This window comes from Rattus norvegicus, chromosome 15 (assembly GCF_021556685.1).
Source record: "Rattus norvegicus strain SHRSP/BbbUtx chromosome 15, alternate assembly SHRSP_T2T, whole genome shotgun sequence".
In the NCBI taxonomy this organism is placed as follows: Eukaryota; Metazoa; Chordata; class Mammalia; order Rodentia; family Muridae; genus Rattus; species Rattus norvegicus.
Window position 1 is genome coordinate 100,885,001 of NC_141548.1, and position 24,403 is coordinate 100,909,403.

Consider the following 24,403-nt stretch of genomic DNA (forward strand, 5'->3'; position numbering starts at 1 on the left):
AAAGGAATGAGAATAAACGAAAATATCTGAGTGTAGTGGCATTTGCCTTTACTTCTAGAACCCAGAGGCAGAGGCAGGTGGATGTCTGTGAGTTTGAGGTCAGACTGGTCTACAGAGTGAATTCCAGGACAGCCAAGGATAGAGGAACCTTATCTCAAAACAAACGAACAAAACAAAACAAAACAAAACAAAACAACAACAACAAAAGCCCCAGCAATTGTCATGTAGCAGTTGTTGGTTACTTTCCATCCCTCCTCTATAGGTTTTCATCTATATGTATATATACACATACGTATATGCATGTATGGATGCATAATGCACACATGTGCACAGAAGTACTTTTACATGGCACTAACTATGCTAACTGGGCTGAGGTTAGATTAGGATCAGGCTACAGTTTGTGCTTAAATACAGCATCTCAACCCCACGCATCTATATTCTGGTGTTGTGTTTTAAATCAGTCAGAAGTTCTGGTTTTTTTCCAGATACTCCCTCAAATGAAAATCACAGTAAATATGGAGGTAGTGTGGCTTTCACTGCAGAGTTGGCTCAAACTTCCAAAGCATTTTGGAAACATTGCATCCACTTGCTGAGTAAAAGCTTGGGAAAATTTTAAACTAAAAATGTATGCCCCACCTCAGGGAAAAAAAAACCCTTGTAGTATGTAATAATTTTCTAGCCAAACAGGTTGACTTTTTAATATAAGAATAATCTCACAGCAAATTATTATGTCTTCTGTAGTGTTCTACAGCGTCATGGAAGGTGTTACAACTCTCTTTCAGTCCTGGACACCAGCTGAGTGTCTGTGAAGGAATGTCTTATAGTCTGACACCTCTGGGTTCACATCTTTGTCATAACAGCAGCCACCTTCCATCCAGGGCCCCACAGATTTGAATCCAAGGTGTACACGAGGAAGGCTAGAAGGTGTTTAGCAACAGAGGCAACATGAAAGACGTGTGCTTTGAGGTTTGCTTTGTAGCTTGCCACATACACTTGCTGGGTTAGTAAGCATGCCAAAGAATAAAATTAGGTGAATTCCTTGCTTTAGCTTGTCCAGGGAAGTTCACAACCATTGATTTAAGTGGTTTTGGAAAAAAAATCAGAACCTGAGATGTCTATCCAGGTAAAATTCAGGAAGTGCATCATAAATTTAGGGAAATCTGTGTTCAAGCATAAGGGACAAGGGGAGGAAGCAGTAGGAGAGGGGGAGAGAGAAGGAGGGGGAGAAGAGGAGGAGGGAGAGGGAGGAAGAGGGAGGAGAGGGGTAGGAGGGAAGGAGGGAGAATTTGGAGAAAAATCTTTAATTTTATGGAGAAGCATTGTTTTTCTTTGTAGATTAGCAAATAAATTTAATGTGACCGCGCTACTATTTTTACTAAATTCAATGGCTGCTTATAACATGAATATGTGCTGACATGTCTTTTTTAAATTTAATTTATTTTATTAGCAATGCATTCATGTAGTTCAAAACAAACACTGGCTGGCGTATAACAAAAGGTCTCTCTCTCTTTTTTTTTTTTGTTTCTTTCCACTCCATTCCCAATCCCTCTTCCATGCCTCTTCTATTTTCTTTCAAAGTTTTCAAGATTTTCTTTATATTTGAAACATAGTGCGTCAGCACTTTTGCAAGTTGGCGCGAGTGAAAAGAATCTAAACCAAATTGTAACTAACGCAAAGCGCTGGTCAAATCTTTGAGTTTCCTAGCTGTTGGACCATCTCATGAGCTCCAGTCTTTTGATTTCAAAATCAGGATTCTATGCTGAAATATTTAAATATTGTCATGCCCGTGTAAAGTTAATTATTTTTCCATAGGAAGTGAATAAATTTGGGTCGTTGGAAAGTTTTTGAAGACGTTTTCTCACTAGGTGGCGCTCGTGTGCCTAGAGGTCTCAGCCTGTGTAGCCAGGCCATCAGCAGATCGCCAAGCCTTAAGAGGTTACCATGGAGACCCCCAGTATCATGGAGAAATGGACTTCGGTATTTTCTTCTCGATAAAGAACGATTCTTCTAGTCATGCGTCTGCTCTGCGTCGTATGTAACCTTGTAAGTAAAGAGAAAACGTTCCTTTTTCTCCCCTCTCATTTATCTGCAAGATGAATTCTGTAAAGTCCAGGTCCAGGCGAGGAGAGATCTGTCAACTGCATCTCTGACCTGTAGGACAAAACCTGAAAACGCTGGATTTTTATACAAGGAAGGTGCCTGTCACTCATGAATAATTTGGAAGATGTGCTCATCTTTCCTCTGAGGACCCGGAAGTCTGCTCCATAACAAAACGCTTTAAACATCCTCTGGTGGCATTACCTTTCTGGGTATCGAAGTGGACACTGCATTATAAGGATGCCAAAGTGATTTTTCCATTCATACTCTTGCCACCCGGTGTAGTGAGTGCCAGATAACCCGGGTAGTTCCCTCTGGACACGTGACCTGGTCAACAAGTCAAGAACTCCAAGGCAACAAGAAAGGAGAAGGCCCAACTGGGGCAGAGGAAATATATACTGCTAACTTTCATTAGCTATATTTTATATCAAACACGGGTTTTCATGCCTTAATTCACCAGTTGTTACTCCCCTTGTGTACCTGACTGCCGCAGACAGATGTAATAAAGGTTTAGTCAAAATCAGTGTGCAGGCTTGATGGGAACATGAGACTTCCCATCAGCCTCTTGTCCTCACAGGAACCACTCCAGTCATCCCAGTGCCTTTGCACACGGCAGCCCTCTGTTCCCTGTCATCCGTATCAAAATGTACCTCCGTATTCCCCACTTCTGGGATAATTCCTCATTCAGATAACTTCCTTCAGCCAAACATTCATGATCACAACTCATGATTTTTAAATGTGTGCATCACTCTACGTTGGGGAACAAGCTTAATTCACATGGGTATGAGGTCATCTGCTTGAAATCACTTTGATCTCTGAAAATCCAAACCTGTTGGTCTCTTGTACAAACTGTGGTCTCAGGTCTCATTTACTGAAATGTTTCCTTACTAGTTAAACTCTCTGGGAAAGACAGGACAAGCAAGTTGGAGGGCATCCGTTTGTTCTTTGGAACATTCTAACGGACATCCAGCGGGAACACTGATCCCATGGAGAAGCCTCCAGCAGACACCCAGGATCATGGGGGCTATACAGCGAAGGGTTGGTATCTGTGGTTTCCGCCGACGATGAGGAAGTACACAGCCCAGTTTGCTGTTCTCAGAAGTTCTTAGAATGAAAGCGAGGGTTGGGGCTGGGGGTCGGGGAGGCTAAAACCGATCATCCTTTATCATCTAATTCCTTTTCCTTGATTCTTTTTCGGAAAGTGAACAGAAAGTGGGGTGAGGCAGAAACTATGTATCCCATAATCCAATGGCTCCCATCATCCCAATGCATGAACACTCAGTCCCGGGGCTTCTTGGGCATGAGGATGAATGCCAGCTCCTGCAGTGTCCTGAAGTGCAGGGTGTGGGGACATCGGTGAAATACATGGAGAAGATTCTGAGGAAAATCGAACGCCTACTAGCTGAGGGGGCACACTGCTTGCATTTAAGCTCCTGAGGTCTCAGCTCGTGGTACCTGTGTTCTAATGAGAACGTGAAGTCACCCTACCTGCTGTTTTCCCCATGCACGCTGCACTGCGCCCTGCTCCTGTGTGGTCAGCGTAGTGCACAGATGGCGAAATCCCATGCCTCTGAAGGCTCACAAGATGACTGAGGGATAACCCACTCAGGGAGAAGGGATCACTGAGGGATAGCCCACTGCCCCTGCTTCAGCCTTCTGCCACTCTCCAGCGGTTAGTGACGTCATTGCCAAGTCCCACAGTGCTCTGCAGTGCTCTGCGGTGCCTAGAGGAAGAAAGTGGAACAGCCCTCCCTACATATGATCACCCCTTCCCAGCGTTTCTTCTTTAATCGCACGCCTTTGAAACTGGCCAGATTTAAGTGACCATCTACCCACACTTCATAAATCCCTTTTGCACTGAACAAGTCACTTCAGTCACCCACGTAGGCTCTGAGAGAAAAGGGATCGCTGTGGAGAAGCCATGGCAGTCATCACACTCCAAATACCTTTTACCCAAATTTCATTCTAATTATTATTTATTAGGGGTGGCAGGGCGGCATGGCGTATCTATAGCGAGGGGTGTGTGTACAGATGGATCTAGAACAGCCTCTCGCCCTAAAAGGATACAGTCTGCAAAGGGAGAAAACACAAAGACCTCACAAACGAATCAATGAATCGCCGCCGGCCATGATAAAGAATCTCCGAGGACACAGTTATCCAGCAATGACGGACTTAGAACACAAGAGGAATTGACAGGGATCTCAGAGGACAAACGGAGTCTCAACAGACCTGAAGGAAACAGTTCCAGGTGGATGGATGGTGTGACAGGAGCCCGGTCTTCGCGGAGTCTGGGAACTGGGAAATAGTGGGCCGTAAGCTGGAGATGTGGATTGAGGCCAGGCTGGGGAAGGAAACTAAGGCGCTTGGACTTCATCCTAGTGGTAATGAAGAGATAATGAAGATTTTTAATTAAGGGTTTGGCATGATTAAGTGGTGTTTTAGGGAGATTACCGCGGCAGCAGTGAATCGGAGGGGGAGAAACAAGTAAGCGATTAGTTAGGATGCTATTATAATTACCCAGGCTTGAAGCAGCAGGGGTCCAGGGGCAGTGGGAATAAAAAGGAAGGGTGGGGAGAGGGAGATAGCAGGATGGGATGCCAGGACAGTCGTGGTGACTCATGGAGGTGCCTGACAGAAGGAAGGGGGAGATCAGGGGAGGCAGTCACCGGGCACAGGTGAATGGAGAGGTGAAGCTGGACTTCAGTGACTACCGGCTCTCAGTGGGCTGCTACAGAAAGATCTAGGACTGAGGCCTTGGGGGGCAGCCAGGATAACAACATGGGTCAGTCACTGAAGTGACCTTTCACTTATAAGTCACCCTGATTTCTTTCCTCAGGAAGAATTGCAGTCCAGTGACTAAGCAGCTATGGCAGAATGTGTGTATTTTGGGACATGTTCCTACATCCCGACAGCAAGGGAAGAGGAATCCAGGTCATTTGTTGAATATTTTAAACTTCCAGAAAATGACTTTTTGATAAATCACCCAAATACCTCAAATAGATATTTTTTAAAGGCAAATTTCCCAAATGTTTAAATTTCTTCCTTTTGGGAGGCTCAGCCTTGTGGCTCATAATACAGTTCAATTACAGAATCATTTCCATGTTGAATGTGTTGGAGGCTGTGCTGGCTTCAGGAACTCGGTCACTGCTGCAGGACTCTAGGTGAAATGTACAAGAGCCCTGGTAGTCCCTGTCCTCCTCCTCCTCCTCCTCCTCCTCCTCCTCCTCCTCCTCCTCCTCTTCCTCCCCTTCCTCCTCCTCCTCCTCTTCCTCCTCCTCTTCCTCCTCCTCCTCCCCTTCCTCCTCCCCCTCTTCCTCCTCCTCCTCCCCTTCTTCCTCCTCTTCCTCTTCCTCCTCCTCCTCCCCTTCCTCCTCCTCCTCCCCTTCCTCCTCCTCCCCTTCCTCCCCCTCCCCTTCCTCCCTCCTCCTCCTCCCCTTCCTCCTCCTCCCCTTCCTCCCTCCTCCTCCTCCCTTTCCTCCTCCTCCTCTTCCTCTTCATCCTCCTCCCCTTCCTCCTCCTCCTCTTCCTCTTCATCCTCCTCCCCTTCGTCCTCCTCCCCTTCCTCCCCCTCCCCTTCCTCCTCCTCCCCTTCCTCCTCCTCCCCTTCCACCTCCTCCCCTTCCTCCTCCTCCCCTTCCTCCTCCTCCCCTTCCTCTTCCTCCTCCCCTCCCTCCTCCTCCTCTTCCTCCCCCTCCCCTTCCTCCTCCTCCTTCTCTTTCCCCTCCTCCTCTTCCTCCCCCTCCCCTTCCTCCTCCTCCTCCTTCTCTTTCCCCTCCTCCTCCTTTTCCTCCTGTCTTCCTCTTCTCCTCCTCCTCCTTAGCCCCTACCTAATTCTCTCATGCAAATTAGCCGGAAGAGAGTCTTCCAATTTTTTTTTTTTAAATCAGGGAAGTGCATTCTTCTAGCAAAAGGAACCCACTAGAAGATACGTAAACATTTCGTGCGTTCTCATTTCTGATGACATGTGGCCACTTGGAATCCCCCCAAGCCAGATGCCAGCTGGCACCTTGCTTTAAAGGGTAGCCCACTGTGCATGGAACTGTGACCACAGTACCAAGGAACTAGCCACAGACCCGGGCAGCTGCCGAGGACTGCCCCACGTGACTCACAGGACACTGAGCTTTGCTAAGAATTCAAGGGCCAAACAAACCAGGGAAAAGAGCTAGGTCCAAAAGTCAGACCGAGGAGGAGCTCTTCTTAAACCTTTAAAATAAATACTAGAAAAAGTTTGCCTCCAAATCAAGAAAGGAAGCACACACACGCCTCTGAACGGTACTTGGCCTCCTGCGAGACTGCCAGGAGGTGTTTGGAATGTCTAGATAGTTCATTTCTAAATTAATTTACTTGTGTGTGTGTGTGTGTGTGTGTGTGTGTGTGTGTGTGTGTGTGTGTGTTAGCCATCTGTATACAGGAGCCAGCCAAGGCCGGAAGAAAGGATCGTATGCCCTGAAACTGGAGTTATAAGCAATCCTGTGGAGACCAGGAACTGAACTCAGGTCCTCTGCAAGAGCTGCTCTTTTCAGCCCCCATCTAGATACTCTGAATATCAGCTGTGAATTCAGGAATTCCACGGTACGTTTTAATGTGGAGGTCAGAGAGGAGGATCCCTAGCTGGAGGGATTATGATCACCTTTCCTGGATGTCATGCTCCTGCAGGCACATAAGGTCTACCTCACTGCTCCAGTCTGCCTTGTAGGCCGACTCAGAAGACACAGTCAGCAGCCTGAGCCGCCTCTAGTTACACTGAAGAGGCCGCGATGTGATTTGTTCTATAGAAGAACTTCTATCTGAGACCTGCCACAGGCAGGGACCTGGAAGAGTGTGCCGAGATCTCCTAGGCCTCTCTCCCCACTGCCCCAACCACTCCTCACGCATGTCAATTTAGCAAATACTCTTATTCCCCAGTGCTGTGTCTTCCACTGATACCGTTAACCAAGAATCTGACTATGAACTATGCCTTGTACAAGATGGACAACTTTTATTACGTCATCAGGAAGTTCCAACAACCCAGCAAGGATCAACTTGGCAGAGAGCACCTCCTCTTTCACTCTCCATACGGTTCTGGGGAACGTTCTGGTTTTCAATGTGGTGAAAGTCAGGTGAACCGTGAAAGTCCTGCTGAGCCTGGGACCGCACGCCTTTTGGCCAATATGGATACACACTGAACACTGTTCTGTGGGTCTGCCGCTCAGTTAAAACTTCCCTCAGACCTCTGCAGAATGACCTCAATAGTAAACAAACACTCAGAGACAGAGGGAAATCCATAGAAGTATGTATTTTCCTTTTTACTGAGTTGGTTAAAAAAAATTGCTGATGTACCTCAGATTTGAGTCATTCCACATTAAGATAAGTTCAATTTTAGTATTAAGGCTCTCCCACCTGTGCATGCTATAGCTTGCTACTAATGTTCCTAGGGACGATTTAAGAAAACGTTACATGGGCTGGCGAGATGGCTCAGAGAGGAAAGGTGTGCCCCTCAGACCAGTGATCCCAGTTCCGTTCCACAGAAGCACCTCGTAGAATGAGGAAGTCCACTGTCACAAGCTGTCCTTTGACCTCCTCATCTGTACCGCAACACATGTCCTCTCTCACTGTCACAAAACAAATGTGACAATAACAGAAGAAAGGAACGGCGTGTAGAGAAATCTATTCTTGACTCATTCACAGCAACCCAAGTTGATAGTTTGGTCTTAGTTTCCCTTCAGGAAAAAAAATTACAAAGGTCAAAAAACTAATCTTTTTCCAGTTGTTCTTGGTTGAGAGTGAATTCTAAGTTTCCCTTTTATTAATATGTTGCCCTTTATCGTGTGTCAGAAGTAAAAATGGCGGAGGCCGGACTGGGACCGTGATATATGACTTTGCTGCTCTTTCTTCTCCTGCTGAATGATTATTATTTCACAAAAGTTACATCTGAAAGGGAGGAATATGCTTTCAAACTGCACGGTTCCCAATGAGTAACCCCTGCCAAGGTGATTAGTAATTTTCCCAGCAGCGAACCAGCTTGGGAATCCACAGGTAACAATGATCTCGGAACTGTTCGGGCTTTCCCACACACCAAACAGAAAACACGGGGTCTAAGAGCCATGAAACAGGGGCAGAAAGGGCGGCTCAGTGGTTAAGGACTGCTCTTCCGGAAGACTCAGGCTCGATTCCCAGCACCCATATAGTAGCTCTCATTCATCTGCAACTCCATTTTCAGGGGGATCCAACAATCTCGTCCTGCCTTTGTGGCACCAGATACAGTGATGGACTATTTTCCTACTTGGCTAGACTTTAGGGGAAGGGGAGGGGAACTCACCAGCCTCTGAGGGGAACAGTGGCCAGGGATTTCCTCAGTGGGATTCCCTCAGTGTGTATTAATGGAACCCCGATGCATTAATGACACAGTCTCTGCTCTTCAATTAAACATCAAGAGATTCTACAGGTGCTGGAAAGAGTCCGCTGTTGCATTTCATGGGCACACCCAGAACAAAGTACCTCAGATTCAGTGACCAGTTGTTTCTCTGAGGATGGTGGTGGCCAAGGTCCGAGCACGGAGTAAGTGGCTCAGGAAAGAAACCTATCGATGCCAAATCAGTGGCTACTGGCCACCACAGTAGCCGCTAAAGACCACCTTACATTGTCTTGATGAACCATACTTTCTGTGTCCTTTTCCCTCTCACTGTGGAGCCCACAGGGACTTCAGGGTCCACCCGAAGTGCCAAGAAGGCTTGGGCTGTGGCTTCGCCAGTGTCACCTGAAGCTGTGGTCAGATGTTCATAGATTGCCAAAGACCCTGGAAATCTTCCTGAATCCCACCACTAGCACTCAGGAGACTTCATTGGCTTGTGTTTTCTTGCTGTGTGCCCAGCCTGGATAGTCCTACATCCTTTTTTCCTTTTGCCTTCTGGTCTTCAGTTATGAATTGCTCTGTGCCTAGCAAGGGTGGAGGGGGAGAATGCCACAGTCGTTAAAATGGTAAACTGTGGGGGCTTCCCTCTCAGCTCCAAACCCCAGTCGGTACCTAGGGTTGTCCAGGTTATGACTACAAAGTTCACTCTCCCTGCCACCATTTCCCCAGCTGGAAGCAGATGTAATTATTCATATTTGTAGACAGTTACGGGGGCTCCAAGCACACTGGAGACTGAGACAGACGCTTCTGTTCCTGTGGAGCTCTGTGGTTAGAGAGGGAGAAGAATCGAGGGACAACTGGACATGTATGCAACAGTAATAAGTGCGGGACACGGAGTTAAAATCAGTTAAAATCAGAGATAACATGGTGTGTGGTGTGTATATGTGTGTGTGTTTGTGTGGTGTGTGTGTGTGTGTGGTGTGTGTGTGGTCTGTGGTGTGTGTGTGTGTGGTGTGTGTGGTGTGGTATGTGTGTGGTGTGTGATGTGTATGTGTGTGTGTTTGTGGTGTGTGTGTGTGTGGTGTGTTGTGTGGTGTGGTATGTGTGTGGTGTGTGGTGTGTATATGTGTGTGTTTGTGTGTGTGTGGTGTGGTGTGTGTGGTCTGTAGTGTGTGGTGTGTGTGTGTGTGGTGTGGTATGTGTGTGGTGTGTGATGTGTATGTGTGTGTGTTTGTGGTGTGTGTGGTGTGGTGTGTGTGTGTGTGTGGTGTGGTATGTGTGTGGTGTGTGATGTGTATGTGTGTGTGTTTGTGGTGTGTGTGTGTGTGTGGTGTGTGTGTGGTGTGGTATCTGTGTGTGTGGTGTGGTGTGCTGTGTGTGTGTGTGGTGTGGTGTGTGGTGTGTGGTGTGTGTGTGTGGTGTGGTATGTGTGTGGTGTGTGATGTGTATGTGTGTGTGTTTGTGGTGTGTGTGTGTGTGTGTGTGTGTGGTGTGGTGTGTGTGGTCTGTAGTGTGTGGTGTGTGTGTGTGTGTGGTGTGGTATGTGTGTGGTGTGTGATGTGTATGTGTGTGTTTGTGGTGTGTGTGGTCTGTGGTGTGTGGTGTGTGTGTGTGGTGTGGTATGTGTGTGGTGTGTGATGTGTATGTGTGTGTGTTTGTGGTGTGTGTGTGTGTGTGGTGTGTGTGTGGTGTGGTATCTGTCTGTGTGGTGTGGTGTGCTGTGTGTGTGTGTGTGGTGTGGTGTGTGGTGTGTGCGTGTGGTGTGGTGTGGTGTGTGTGGTCTGTGGTGTGTGGTGTATGTGTGTGTGGTGTGGTATGTGTGTGGTGTGTGATGTGTATGTGTGTGTGTTTGTGGTGTGTGTGTGTGTGTGTGGTGTGTGTGTGGTGTGGTATCTATGTGTGTGGTATGTGTGTGTGGTGTGTGTGTGTGGTGTGCTGTGTGTGTGGTATGGTGTCTGGTGTGTGTGTGTGAGAGAGAGAGAGAGAGAGAGAGAGAGAGAGAGAGAGAGAGACCATTAGCCAGAGAATGTGTAATCAAAGGCAAGCTTTAGATATTGCGTTAAAAATGTTTTAGCAAACTAATGCAGTACTGACTGAAAAGAATGGGTGGTGGGGACTCCCGCCATATTTACATAAACAGTTGATTACCAAGCCCGTGGGAAGGCCTGTGAGACACTAAAGAGTATTTTAATACATTCAGACAGGAAACAAGAAAGAAGAAACCAACATTGACATGGGCAAGATTACATGGTACCGAATAAAAACGTCTTTGAAGTAAGCTCTAGAGGGTGAGCGGACAGGTTGTCACAGGTGCTGCTTGATGTTTCCTTAAGGAGGACATCGTCTACACAGACAACTCACTCAGGGTTATTTAACACAATCAAAAACTGGGGTACTTATGCATAAGATGCCCTGCCTTGGTATTCAAGAGGTCATACCAGAGAAGAAGCTTATACTGTACTTGGGGTGACCGATAATTTCACTAATGTCATAGTTACTTTAATGTGTCAACACAGGGAGTCTAAAAGGAGTCAGTTAGTCAAGGACTTGCTAGCATGACTAAAACCCAGACTTTACTCTTCGCCACCAAAATAAAGCAGGTGAGGCTCAAGAGTGAGTAACTCCAGCACTGAGGTGGAGGTGAGGGCAGGGGGATCAGGAGTCAAGGTCCTCCTTAACTACATAGTGAGTTTGAGGCACCTTGGGATAATTGAGACTCTGTTTAAAAAGCAAACAAAAGAACCAAAACAACTTATCCGGCATCAGTGGGAGGGGAGGCTCTTGTTCCTGTAGAGGACTGATGCCCCAGTGTAGGGGGATGCCAGGGTGGATGGCGGGAGTGAGTGAGTGGGAGAGTGAGTGGGAGAGCACTGTCATAGAGGCATAGGGGAGGGGAAATGGGATGGAAGGTTGGTGGAGGGGAAACCAGGAAGGGGAATTCCATTTGAAATGTAACCGAATAAAATGATTAATTTTTTAAAAAGTGAGAGAGGATACCCTCCCACCCCAGGTATAAGAACTCGGTTTAATACTGTTCCATCAAGGCAGCCCTAGTGTCGGTCAATACAGGAGCTCCCTAGAGCAATGCAGACTTCCTCCATGTTTTCCACAGGACTAAGCTGTTTTTGAGGCCTCAGTGCATTCTACCATCTAGGCCTGTGGTGGTTTAGGGGGCTACCTAATTGTCCTTCTTAAACTCACCGTTGATAGAAGGCACTCAGCCTAGGATCAGCCGCCAGTCTCCCACACTAGTCCCACGGCACCCACAGTGCCCCATAGGCTGGCTGTGAGGACCCAGTATTTGGCCAGTTCTTGGAGCGCAGGCCTAGAAATCTGTTCAGCATGGCTGCAGGGTCTCAATACCCAGGCTCACCCTGTTCCGCCGCCCTGGAGTACTACAGAGGATAAAAATTTTAAAACAAAACAAAACAAGCAAGAAACGACAAAGCAAAACCAACCTCGGCTGGGCTATGACAGCCAATCGTTGAACTAAACATGAAACAAATGCTAGTCCAAGGTTTTTTGTAGCTGTGGTGAACGACGGTATTCATTTGACTTGAAGAGAGTTGACCCTTTGACCCTGGATAATGTGGATGGGCCACTTCTAGTCATCTGCACAAACTAGAAGAAAACATTGCAGCTCCTTAGAGAGATACTTTGTAGCCCCACAAACATGAGGCGACTCCCTAAAATAAAAGTAATCAATTTTCATTTAAATGCCAGAATTACTAATTTATGAGGAAAACACATAAAAATAAGGAACAATAAATAAATAAATAAATAAATAAATAAATATAAAACAGGCAAATAAAAATAAGACATTTGAAGTGAACTTCTTGCTTCCTTCTGACTCACAGGGCCTTGAGAAGGCTCACTGGGGTTAAAGCAGATATGAGCAGAATGATATTCCCACCTCTGTGGGTCCATCACTAAAATCAATCTCTTTTTCGTGGGCCTACTATGCACCAACCGGTTTTCTAGATACTGGAAGGAGCACATCAGGACCTATATACTCCAGCTCCTTCCTTGACAGCACAGGCGAAAAGCTGTGTCATCAGAAGGGAGTGCACTTAGAAATCAAAACCAGTTTTCATAAGGAATGGCTGAGCGAACGGGGCATATCCCCCCTTAGAGAGCGTGGATTGAAGGGGAACATGAAACTGCCCTCCAAACGCTGCTTAGGAGGGAGGGTCATTTCCATTCTCCACTGCTCCCCAGAGTGGAGCAGAGCCAAGCTAGCATTAAAGGGTCACCAGTGTAAGGCAGAAAACCTACGATGCTGTGGGCCTACTCAGCACAGACCCTGCTAGGTCTTCGTGCTGCCCTTATCCCATGCAATCCTCACAACATCCCCATGAGCCACAAAGGGCAGCCTTAGTTTTAAAGTAGAGGAAACAGGAGCTTGTGTAACTGCCCGCAAGGTCGCACAATGGTCTTACTCAGTGGCGTGGTGACAGTCGGCAGCTGGCCCTCCCCTTCTACCACCGAACCACGGTTTTGCCAGCATCATTGCTTTCCAAAACATGGACATTTGTGAGAGCTGGAGGTGTGCACTTGCATGGTAGACAGGTAATGGTAGGCTAGCCTCCCAAAGTTGCTCTTCAGAGAGGTTGTCTGACACACAGGAAGTCCTCTCCCATTGCAACACTGTATGTGGTTCACTGGAGAGCCACTGTGTAACAAGACTTTTCCTGGAGAGATGTTACACATGACTCTATTCACCCTACATAAGAAGCCTATGACAGACCAAAGTGTGGATACCACCGAAGTCCAGCTTGGTGAACTTTATGAATTTTATTGGGGTTACTTACACAGGTGAAGTATTGTGAGGTGTCTTAGTCAGGGTGTCTTGGTGCAGAGTTCCCTGCATAAAACATCATGACCAAGAAACACATTGAGGAGGAAAGGGTTTACACTTCCACATTGCTGTTCATCACCAAAGGAAGGCAGGACTTGAACTCACATAGGGTAAGAAACTGGGGGCAGGAGCTGATGTAGAGGCCATGGAGGAGTGTTGCTTACTGGATTGCTTCCCCTGGCTTGCTCAGCTTGCTTTCTTACAGAACCCAGGACTACCAGCCCAGGGATGGTACCACCCACAATGGGTCTTCCCCCTTGAGCCTTACAGCTGGATCTCATGGAGGCATTTTCTCAAGGGAGGCTTCTTTCTCTGTGATAACTCCAGCTTGGATCAAGTTGACACACAGAACCAGCCAGTACCTAAGGGTTACTTTTGGAAGCAGAAGTGACACGGAGAGCTGCATCACCAGGACCCACCCCAGCACGGTTGACAGCTCACAAAATATGGGAGCCTAGAGCTTGCTGCACAGCCTGGAGCTCACAGGTTGGAGAGGGGTACTTTCTAGATGTTTCTGATCTAAACCTCTTTCAGAGAGCTTAGTTAGTTCCAGCTTCTTCCAGACAGCTAGTTTGTCTCATCTGCAAGTGTTCTTTACAGCTTAGCTCTTCAGAGAGGGACTCTGGGCAGCTTTACTAACTCTGGGAAGGAGGGGCCTAGAGGGTCTGGTCAGCTTCAGGAACTTCCTGAAGCTGTTTTAAGTTGGTTACCTTCCTACTTAAAGAGCTTCTCTACAGGATGAAGTGTTTTAATCTCCGCAGAAATTATTGCATGACATCCTATATAAAGGTATAAACAGGAAGAATGAAATCACAAAGAGTCCAGAAGCTGTGTGAGTCAGATGAGATGATGTGTGTGCACAACGTAGCCATTCACACCGACACTCTCCAGCAAATCCCAAGACTAAGAGCGCTGCCAAGTACATGACAGAGTTCCTGCCTGGTTTCTTTGGTGTTTTGTGCACAAAATGTAAGGGCCAGTCCTGACCTACCTGAAAACCCGGGTTTCGTCTTTGCTTCTTATTTTATACGCTTGTATTCAGTCCTTTGAGAGAAACGTAGTGGGCAGTTTCTGTGTTCCAGCCATGATGCAAGCATTGGAGATATAGCAGTGAACAAATGACTGAAAAATGTCCTCTTGTGGTGCTTGCTTTGGCGATTATAACAAAAAAAATTCATATTACATGTGTATATACATTGTATTACATTTGAAAGTAAAATTTTCTGTGAAGAGAAATAACGTGTGGAGGGCAGATAGGGAGTCCTGGGACTCTGAGGAGATATTGTTTTCTTTCTTATTTTTTTAAAGGTTTATTTAATTTTTTATTTTTATGGTATTTTGCCTGCATGCATGTCGGTGTGCCATGGGTATGATATGCAATGCCAGCAGAGCCCAGAAGGGGGAGACAGATCCCCTGCAACTACAGTTACTGGCGTTTGTTAGCCACCATTTGGGTACTAGGAACCAATCCCATGTCCTTTGGAAGAACACCCAGTGCTCTTAACGTCTGAGTCATCCCTCTAGCCCCAAGCTGTAAATTTTTTCTCTGAGACAGTGTCTTTCTATTATGCAGTTCTGGCTGTCTTTGAACTAGCTGTGTACAATCATACCAGAGATCCTCCTGCTTCTGCCTCCCGAATGCTGACATTAGGTGCAAGGGCTACTAAGCCTGCTCCAAAATGCTGTTTTCAACAGAGTCTTGCTGTGGGTAGAAACACAGATCAGTTGCGAGGGGATGAGTTATACAGAAGGTGAGGGATGCCGAACTCAGGGTCAAGAAAGAACAGGGCAGATGCTCGGAATGCAGTGTGCATGTGTTTGAGCAGCAGCTGATGTTAGAGCGTCACAGAAGGCTTGGGCAATGTGGATTATGCAAGGTAGATCCGGCACCGTGAGGATGTGGGTGGATCTACTATAAGATAAGAAGCCGTAGCTGGAAAAGATCAAGTGTGCAAATAGGGAGAGAAACTTGGGAGCCGGTGGTAAACAGGGGCGTCTCCCTTAACAGACCCATACTCCGATAGCTAGATGTGTGTCTGCTGCGTTCCATGACAAATGAGACTTTGCACATGAGGGTAAGGCCATTAGTTCTGAAAAGAGAGTGTTCTAGATGGTTAAGAGGGATCCGATGTACATACAACAGCCTTTGGGAGCAGAGCATTTTCTTTGGCTCAGTCAGATGGAGGAGGGAAAGCCTAAGAGAGAGCCAAGCATGAAGAAGTCCAGGAAGCCAAAGACTTTTGTTGTCTTGGTGGGTGGGACCACGAAGCAGGAAAATGTAGCCTCTAAGGGCTGGGAGCAGCTCAGGGCTGACATCTAGCATGAAAACGAAGTGCCCTGGGCTAGAGAGATGGCTCAGTGGTTAAGAGCACTGAGTGCTCTTCCAGAGGTCCTGAGTTCAAATCTCAGCAACCACATGGTGGTTCACAGCCATCTGAAATGGGATCCGATGCCCTCTTCTGGTGGGTCTGAAGACCGCTACAGTGTACTTATATATAATAAATAAATAAATCTTAAAAAAAAGAAAAGAACTGAGTCCTGGCCACCGGTTATTAAAGCTCACAGAAAGGTGAGGCCGTGATAAAATTAGGAGGAAGTGGTTGAGAGACCTGAAGGAGGATGGCCAAAGTCGGTGGGGAGCCAGAAAGCACAGGTCTATTATTTATCAACCTTCTTTCTTGTGTCTTGGCATTCGAGCGCCTATTTCCCAACAACCCCTTATCACTGGGTTGATGCCTTTAGCTAGGGGTATGTGGGAGAACACAAAGTCTGACATTTCCAGACTTGACTCTGAAACATCTGTAGTAATCATTGGCTCTCAGCACATGCCAGTCATCTGAAGACAAAGGGATCCAGAAAGCCCAAAGTGATAGCCCCGGAAGAAACCCAAAGTCTAGATTCTGAGCCACTGACTGGGGGGTGCGGGGAGAGGCTAATCTTGCCTCAGACTGTGGAGGAGGAGAAAAACTCTGAGGTTAGGAGACGATTTGTCATAGTAACACAGACACTAGCTGATGCAGTTTCTTCTTGCACTGTTTTTAGTGACCTGTTCCTTTTATTTTCTTATTAGCACATGGTATGCAACAGAAAGACAAGCTATGAGCTTGGGGGAAACTTGAGTATTTTAAAGAGAGTCTTCTGTTAAGTCGATGCTGCATTTAGATTAGAGCTGACCAAGCAATGTGCAGGCATGACAAGGAGGAAAGAAGAGGAAAAGCCTGGAGTGACTGCAGTTGTGTCAACTAAGACACCTCTGCTTGGAGACACACATGCTGACTCAATGCAGCCAGGCCCATGAGTTAAGGAAAACCAGCACCGAACACAATGGACAAAAAGGAAGGAAATAGTCTAAGTATCATCAAAGTCCACCGATGGGAAAGGTCCACTTGAGTGCATCTCTGAAGGCATCAGGGTAGGGAAACCTATGCAGAAGAATTACAGCTTAATTCCCTCAAAGAGTGATGTGTGAGGATGAACGGCAAGGACTCGGGGAAAGGACACATGAGGAGAGGGTGCACACGAGGTTGAAAAGATGAAAACATAGGATCCCAGCTGGCTGTCCCCTCCTCTTCCTTGTCCTTGGCACACATTCAGATAACTAGACATGTGAAGATAACTAGACATGCGAAGTAGCCTGGGGTCCTGTGTCATCATCCTGACCAGGAAATTGCAGCAACAATGGATACCCCGAGAAGTCAGAGTGGATGGACCATTCTAACATCAAGTCCCTGAGATGAAACGTCAGAGTAAGCATGCAGATGCTGCCCGGGCTCAGGCACATCTGCCAACAGCAGAAGGTCCTTCCATCCCTGAAGGCTGAACACGCCCCTGTTAAGTCAGGATGTTTGTCCCCATTTCCTTCCACACGGAGAGACACAAAGCAGCAGGACCAGGAATGTTTTAAGATCTATTAGGATGGTCAGTAACCCATTCACCCTTTGGTTCTGACTCTCATTTTCTGGGCACAGAACTGTTCTTTTGTGACTTTTTTAGCCACCGATGTGTGAGTAGAAGACATGAACAATGCTCTCGGGGAGACCCTTTGTTAATGATTTATTTACTTTTAATTTTTATGTGTATGAATATTTCCTTGCATGTATGTAAGTGTACTGTATGTATGTCTGGTGCCTACAGAGGCCAGAGGAGTGGGCTTGATCCCCTGGAATTGGAATTAAAGTCAGCTGTGAGTCATTATATGGGTGCTGGGAACCGAACCGAGTCCTCTGCAGGAGCAGCCAGCGCTGTTGGTCACCGAGCCCCCTGTGAAGCCCATGGGTGAGAAATATTAAAAGCTAGCATATGTCTGCTTGGTTGGCGAGCTCCCGTTACCACAACAAACACCTGAGGTGACCAACGTATTAAGAAGTAAAGATTTGTCCTCCTTTACTGATGAGGAGTTTTTGGGCCTGTGGCAGAACAGGCCCAAAGACAGGAGTGTGTCATAGAGCAAAACTCTCATCCCACTCCATGCAGCAAGAAGGAAAGAGGAAAGAACTGAGGTTCCATTGCCCCCTGAGAGGACCCTTAATGACCTGCCAGTTTGTCATTAGCCCATCATTTCTAGTAGCAACATACCGGGGCCAAGCTTCACCACACGGCCCTCTGTGGGAACATGGAGGGTCAAAAGTATATGACTATCACACTGTATTTTGCCAAGGCTGTCAGAGAAGCACGCTGGAGATGGAGTCTCCCAGTCAGGGTGACACAGTTCTCTGCTAACCCATGTTGGACTGAAAACAAACACACAGATAAACACACACACACACACACACACACACACACACACACACACACACCCCGCTTTGTGTTACTCACTGAGGCTTGGGGCTTTGGTTTTCTTACAGCGTCCTCTGGTTCATACTGACCTACGTGCCCTTCTATACTGAGTTACGAAGATCTGTGATTGAGAGCGTATGGTTTCTAGAAAATAAAAAAAAAAAGAAAAAGACGTTAAATAACAGGAGAAAAACGAACGCCGCTTGTTTGAAGATGAGAGAACAATGAGTGGATTCCTAACTTTTAGTGTTGTTTTCTGTAGCTCAGGCTGGCTTACAACTCACTATTTAGCTCAGGTTAGCCTCAAAGTCATGGAAGTCCTCCTACCTCAAGCCTCCCAGGGGCTGGTGTTACAGGCATGAGGCATCATCACTCACAGAAATTCCTATCACTCTTGAGAAAGCTCGCCAAGAGATTAAAGAAGATGGAAAGCAGGAGAGAGAGGAGAAAGGCAAAATGTTCCTGGCGAGGAGGGGGGTGGGGGGGAGCAAAGCCATGAGTATGGCTCCCTCTAAGCTGTCACGTATCCATCTGTCATGTGCTGTGGGAGGAACACGTTAGCTGGGACCTGACCCAATTACTGGACCTACTGATGAGTGACGTCAGTGGAGGGTAACCCTCAGAAGAGTTCATATAAGAAAGAAGATGACATAGAAGTGCAGATGGCCAACGTGGATGTCATACAATGCGGAAGACATTTATTATAGGGAGAGCCTAGAAGTGCGGCAGTAGCTGCAGGAGGCGCTGGGGTCTTTTGCTCTTTTGTTTGTTTGCTTGTTTGTTTGTTTTTAAAGAGGAAATAACTCTTAAAAATTGCTGCAGGAAAGGGGAGGTAGTGCCAGAAGCCATGTCCTTTCGCATATTACAGGGCCCATTAGTCATCCTTCCTGGGAACAACTCATCACAAAACTCAAAGGCTTTGAGTAAACAGCCAGGAGAGGCAGTACAGCAAGTCTGAGACAGGTCAGCTTTTAGCGATTATTTTTTATTTGTGCGTGTGCGTGTACGTACACGAGTACGGATGCCCATGGATTCCAGAGGAAGGCATCAGATTTGGAGCCGCAGTTAACACGAGGTTTCGAGCCAACCGGCGTGGGTGCTAGACACTGGAATCCATTCTTCTGCACAGAGCCACAAAAAGCAGCAAGCACTCTTAACGGCTGAGCCCTCTCTGCAGACCCAAGTTTTACATATTTGAGAAACCTCCACAGTAGCCTGACTAACTGATATCCTATTTGAGAAACCTCCATAGTGGCCTGACTAACTGATATCCTCACCAATAGTGTGTAAGCACCCCCCTTTGTCCTCATCCCTGTCACTGGTCATTTGTTTAGTTGATGTCCGCCAACCTGATTGTAGAATCTCAATAAAAAGTCCGAGTCAACATTTCACAGAGAGACTTGCCCTCGGCATTCACTGCAGCATTCATTCCCAATACTAAGTTCTAGGATCAATCCCCATCCACAGCGGAACGGACCAAAAAGACCTAATTTACATATAGTTCTGTTGGCCACGAAGAACGAACTCTGTATCTGTCACAGGAAAACGGATGCAGTTGGGGATAGCCATATCAAGAAATTAAGCCAACCGCAGGAAGACAAACAGACGTTCTCTCATTTTGCTTCCTAGACTTTATAGACACGTAAAGTCACATAAGGTTTGGTGACATCAAAGTATCACAGGTGATGGTGAGGGTTAACGTGGGGGCAGCGGAGTACGGAGGAATTATACTCAGGGTGCGTTAAGATGGTCTGTAAAACAATAACAGATTTAAAAACTCATCTTAAAACAACCACCAACTGCCTCCTGATTCTCAGGCTTACCTTGTTGAGCTGCTGTGATCCAACATCTTTCCCAAGCAAGCCCTCAGGTGGGATGCTGTTGCCTCAAGGCAGGGGGAGGAGAGGACGCTCAGTCTGTTAGTTTCCTTTGCCAGGTGTCTTAAGCTTCCTGCCTTACAAGTTTCTCCACAGAACCATTCACAAAATGGCAACTTGCAGGAAGTGCTCAGGGAAAGGGAATTGGAGGGTCACTATTGTTATAACCTGAACTGGCAGGCTCTGTGTAACAAGGAACCACTGCTGTCTCCAGCCTCAGGAGAGTGACTCACACAAAGGTGTGATCAGCCGAAAGAGAGGGCCTCTGGGAACTTATGGGAGGGCTCCCTGGGTGTGTGAGAGGCGGCCATTCTCTGAGTAGGAATTGTCCCTGGAAGGCTAGATGGTGGGTAGCCCTGTGGTGGGAGGAATGGCAAATGCTCACCTTAGGGGGCACTGGAGAGTAATGTAGGACCTGGGGTACCTATTGGTTCTTCAGCACAGCCAGCAAGGGGTCCAAGTCATCGGACACAGGCCTCCCTCTCCAGTCGGCCATCTTAAACCACCCAAGGCTTTTTCTAGGGCTCGTTAGCACTTTCTTTTGCCTGAATAGTGAAAAGTTAAGAGTTGTTTGTTTTAGGGTGGTAGTAGGGTCATTGCCTAGCAGACTCAAGATCTTGGGCTCAATCCCCAGAACTGAAAAAAACAAATCTGAGAGGATGAGAAGACAGGCAAGAAAGGAGAAAGCGGGCAAAGAGGAGAGAAGTTGGATGTTTGCGAGGAAGGGCTGAGGCAGGGTCCGAGGACTCCTCCTACCAGCTGGGGATTCATATCTGGGTTCAACTCCTTTTTCAAAAGCCACATTAAGCCAGAAACCATCTGAACATCTGCGCTAAAGGGAACATATTCTATAGAGTTCCCTTCCTCTAGAGAATCCCGACTAATACAAAGACATTGACAAAGATTGGGCGCTTCCTGGCCCAGAGCCTTAGAAGGGCAAATCATCAGTCAAGCATAGCAGCTATTCCCAGAATTATGTCCACCCTACACCCTTAGAGATCTGTGCCTTGGGATATTGTGATAGCAGGTCTTCTCCACAGCGCATGTTTACCTCTGCACACCCTAAGGTCTATCTGCACATACTCCTGACCATCTTAAGAGTCACATATTTGATCCACAGCTACCCCTTCGTCAACAGAACTACCTTGTTTCTTACAAACCTCCTCCCAGCTAGCCCTAAACTCTCAGCTAGCCAGTTTCTGCAGACCTCTTGGTGGGGACTACAGTGATCTTTAGAAAATGTAATGCAAATTCCCCAAGTAGCAAAGGTCGAAGCAGGTCGGGAGCTAGACCAGCGGGTTTGTAAGTAGCCGTTCCAAGTCCATGCGGTTTTCTGGGGAAGGCTTTTAGGAGAGCCCCGCGTGGGGCTTGTGATCGGAGTCCGAGCTTGGTCTCGATTATGCCAAATTTCATCAGGAGCACAAACCTGCCCCTTATCTAGTGGGTTGAATTACGGAAGCTGCAGATAGTGCTTAGTAGAAGAAGAAAGCTGGGTGCCCTGCTCGCTGGGAAGCTCATCCCAACAGCCCAGCCAGAGCTGAGGAGGATCTTTTGCGAGTCGCTCGAGAACTGCAGGGTACACCGCCTGACCATGCAGTCGAGGGGTTGTGCTGCTGGAGCTTTTGTGGCAGTAGAAGTTTGAAGGCCTAAAGGCCCGCTGGGGTTTGTAACTTGTTTGTTCTGCAAGGCTTGGCCAAGGCCGCACTGAGACTTCGCTTTCGACTCTCAGATGTAAGCAGGCGCTGAGGCACTCGATGCGATCCATGTAAGTTACCAAAAGTGTGTTCAAGAGAGACACCGGGACGTTGAGGCTGGGGGCGGAGAGACTGGTGAAGCTGCCAACTTGTCTCATAGGTTCCAAAGACCAAGGCGCTGTGACTCCAGGGGAGGCACACCAGGGCCATTCCCCACGCCCCCGCACAAGAAGATGAGGGTTTGGGAAGTGTAATGGTGGGCGATTATCCTCCGTGGCCACTCATGGGTCCACACAGATCGACCCGTTTACCCCTGCCTTTTCAGGTGGCTTTGACGGCAGGAAACCATGGATTGTACCTGGGCTCAAAACTTGGGAGAAAGAAAACTGTACCCAAAGTTCCGGGATCCAGTGTCCACTGATCCGTGCCACTTGGGGGCACACACGGGTGTGTGCCAAGTGCGAGGCACACAGAGACTCGCTCAAGCTCGGGCGGCGGCTCAGCACCGCGGGAATCCGGGATGAGCGTAGTTGCCGCGACTCTGTTCCCCGCTGTCTGGCGACGCTTAGCAAGAGGATACACCCTCTCATGTTTATTCACGCTCCTTAAACAGCCGCGTTCTCATACATATTCATCAACCGCTCGAGCTACTTACTCAAGTCTGTTTGTTTATTTATTTATTTATTTATTTACTTTTATCCATTTGTTTATGTAACTGCAGGAGAAAACTTAGTTTCTGAAGAGGAAAGCTGTCAACCCAGGCTAGAGGCAGAAAGAAGCCTTGGTCTGATACAGCAGTTGGCGCGGGTTTCTCACCACCCAGTCTGACCTTGGCTGCCAAGGGGCCTCATGTTCGGAGCTGAGAATGCGCTCCTGGGTTGTCCTAAGGGTCTAACTCTAGGCAGTATAGATTTTTCTAGAAGGGAAAGCCTGCGCTTTCCTCGAAAACTAAGTCCCTTTCAACTTCCTGTGAGAATTCCGTTTGTTTGCTTGCTTGCTTGTTTTAAGGACACACATGCAAATTAGATAACTTTCAGGTTGCACAAAATGTGTTTTGACTGTGGATCTTGCAGGGGTTAAATTCGTCAGTCCAGGTCAGAGATTCCACTCTAAAGTAATTCCAGTCCTAGGGTGGGGCCTTCAGGACGCTCTTCACTTTCTGGTGCCTTTCCTTCCCCTGTGGATCCCCTTGGAGCGCAAATGCTGGTCACCTCCCTCTCCCTCCCTCCCCAGCAGGGATACAGCCTTGTGATACAGGCGGGGGCGGGGAGGTCGCTGCTTTGCTGAGGCCTCGGGAAAGGCCTGGGAGTCAACCCGCCCGGACTTGGTTGGGAGGGATCCGTTGCTTCCTCTGGTGACCCCTAAGAAGTGTCACCTCCGCTCTTTTCCCCCTCTGTCTGGCCCTTGACTTTTCTAGGGTGCCTCCCTTCCTTCGGTGGCACCCTGTACCGACTTGTCCATGCTGTCCTGAAGTTCTGTGCATCTTCTTCCATTCTCTTCAGGGTTTCTCTCACTCCTTGTCCTGGAGCCGGTCTCTGCAAAGTGAGACCACCTAGGCGACAGTTCAAGCAGCCCGATTTAAAAAACAAAAAACAAAAACAAAAACAAAAAATCCTTAACAAAAATTCAGTTGAACGTGAGAGACCTAGGAGAGCTCTCGCACAAATGTTTTAGCACAGAATTCCCCGGTATTGGCCTGTAGTCTGAGCCCCACAGAATCTAACCCTAACTTTGGCTTCTAAGATGCCCGATGTGGATCTCCAGTCTGGTGGAAACTAAGTGTATGCTCGCGTGCCTTAAGTTCACCCTCCAGTGATATAAAAAACAAAAGCTGGGCCACACTCCAAATCTCCCTCTCCTTCCCTGCCCTCTCCCTCCAACGCCCCCAGCCTCCGTGTGGGTCGTCTGAGTGAACGAGCTTTAGGAGATAAACCACAGAGCAAAGGAAGAGAGTGCTAAAGGCTACCAGAACTCCATTTAGCCTGCGGTGGATTCTGGGAAGACCTTAGGTTCCCCCGGGCTCCCAGAATTCCGTGGCAAACCCACCTAGGGAGAGGCTGGCCATACAGGAAGCTTCCTCCTTCCGCCTCGAGGTCTCAAGAGCCTTTTCAAAGGCTGGTTGACTTTTTCCTCTACTTCCTGCTTGATGAAAAAGTGACCCTGGTAGAGACAATCAATCTGAAAAGCTTCGCTAGATCTCTGTTACCCTAGACAGAGCCTTTCGGGATTTAAGCTTCCTCCAAATGGCTAATTACTTTGGGGCGACCCTGAAATAAAATGGTGTGTGTGTGTGTGTGTGTGTGTGTGTGTGTGTGTGTGTGTGTGTGGGGGTGGGGGTGGGGGTGGGGGTGGGGGGAGAAGTTGCTTAGGAAAGTGCGTGAGCAAATGAAATGAACAATTCAGGAATCTCTTTCAGTGAAGTGCTCGAGGACGTCCTTGCAATTTCCCTAAAGAAATCTGGTGCTACTAGTCGATCTCACTAGAATTCTTCACCCTGAGGCTGGAAATGAGTATTAGGCCTCGTGCCTACAAGCCCTTGGCTAATATGATGATAAACGCATCTAAGAAGAGCAGCGAGGCGTTTGCAATCCCCTCCTAAACTTCCGTCTCTCAATAAGTCCCTAAATAACCCCTCCCTGAATGAAACCAGGAGCTCAAAGAAGGTAGAAATCAGGTGCAGACATCTTTGGAAGGAATTAAAAGGCCATGCCTGATTCTAATTTTCTCTCGAGTCAACGGTGAATGGAATGCTGGGTAGCAGCGGCGGGGT

General features: G+C 47.5%; 1 long non-coding RNA gene across 1 annotated transcript; it reads right to left on the bottom strand.

Annotated features, from left to right (window-relative positions):
• Positions 1–7,352: 7,352 nt before the first annotated feature.
• On the bottom strand, positions 7,353–21,860 carry LOC148001145 (uncharacterized). Its single transcript, XR_015639066.1, has 5 exons — positions 19,886–21,860; positions 18,102–18,206; positions 11,630–11,823; positions 8,396–9,012; positions 7,353–7,796 (listed from the first exon to the last, which is right to left on the bottom strand). It is a non-coding gene; the product is annotated as an uncharacterized LOC148001145 (long non-coding RNA).
• Positions 21,861–24,403: the final 2,543 nt, after the last annotated feature.